The sequence below is a fragment of the Penaeus chinensis genome, chromosome 38 (genome assembly GCF_019202785.1).
Source record: "Penaeus chinensis breed Huanghai No. 1 chromosome 38, ASM1920278v2, whole genome shotgun sequence".
NCBI lineage: Eukaryota > Metazoa > Arthropoda > Malacostraca > Decapoda > Penaeidae > Penaeus > Penaeus chinensis.
The window spans coordinates 8182221-8183874 of NC_061856.1; positions in this window are offsets into that span (position 1 = coordinate 8182221).

Consider the following 1654-nt stretch of genomic DNA (forward strand, 5'->3'; position numbering starts at 1 on the left):
ACATCGCGTGCATTTGAGATTTATTACCCATTGCTTCACAAACACAAACTCCTTGTGTATCTGTTGGTTGTAGTTTGTGTGTGTGTGTGTCTGTCTGTGTGTGTTTGTGTGTGTGTTTTTGTATGTGTGTGTGTGCGTGCATGCGTGTGTGTCTATGTGCGTGTGGAGGGGACTAATTATATATGCATTTATACCTGAATCAAAATTCATATTGGGGTCAGCAAATTAAATTATAAAAGCTGATTATCATGCATTTCAGCCAAGTTAATGTCATTACCCAGGAGGGCGTCCGATTCATATCTGTCTGTCTTTACGCAACTCATGTATAGCTGATTTATAAGGTACCGTTTTGCAGCACACACATACTTGCATACACGTCATATAATAATAAAAAATAAAAAAAAGTACCGATAATCGCAACACACAGATAACACTCCCTTGCGAAGAATCAAGAAAGAAAAAAAAAACGAAGAAAGTGAAGCAGTGTCTTTCCTCTTTACTCGGGAAGCAAAATTGCCTTGCTTTCCTTCAAGCAGCGGGGGAATGCTGAGGATACATGCGTGGGGGAATGCGGAGGATACATATGTGGGGAATGTTGAAGGTACATAAGTGGCGAATGAAAGATACATGTGTGGGGAATGCGGAAGATACAGAAGTGGAAGCGTGCAAGATACATAAGTGAAGGTGTGGAAGATACATATGTGGGGAGTGCGGAAGATACATACGTAGGAAGTGCGGAAGATACAGAAGTGGAGAGTGCGAAAGATACATAATTGAGGTGTTGAAGATACATATGTGGGGATGCGGAGGATACATATGTGGAGAATGCAGAAGATACATGTGGGAAGTGTGAAACATACACACGTAGAGAGTGCGGAAAATACATGTGTGGGGAGTACGGAAGATACATACGTAGGAGCTGCGGAAGACACATACGTAGGAAGTGCGGAAGATACATATGCGGGGATTGCGGAAAATACACGTGGGACGAAATCTCTGCTTAGATGCTGTGATGAACGCCGGGAAAAAGCCTAAGAGATCAGCTGTGGAATAACCTTATCTTGGGTCTGTGGTATATGGGAGTATGTATGTTATGCATATTATGTGTTCGGGTCTTTAGGTTTGTTCTGTGTTCGTGTGTGTGTTATGTGTCTTTGTGTAATGTGTTTTGTGTGTGTGTGTTATGTGTCTTTGAGTAAGTATGTTTGTGTGCTTGTGTGTGTGTTATGTGTAAGTGTGTTTGTGTGTGTGTGTTATGCGTGTTTTTGTAAATGTGTTTTGTGTGTGTGTTATGTGTCTTTGTGTATGTGTGTTTGTGTGCTTGTGTGTGTGTGTGTGTGTGTGTTATGTGTCTTTGTGTAAGTGTGTTTGTGTGTGTGAGTTATGCGTGTTTTTGTAAGTATGTGTGGGGCGTTTTGTGTGTGTTATGTGTCATTGTGTAAATGCGTGTGTGTGTGTTTTGTATGTGTTATGATTGTTTGTGTAAGTGTGTTTGTGTGTGTGTGTGTGTGCGTGTGTGTGTTATGTGTCTTTCTGTAAGTGTTTGTGTGCTTGTGCGTCTTGAGGGTCTTACTGTGTGCGTGCATATGTTTGTGTGATATGTATGTGTGTTTCTATGTATGTATGTTTATGTGGGAGGAGTATTTTTAAGCAT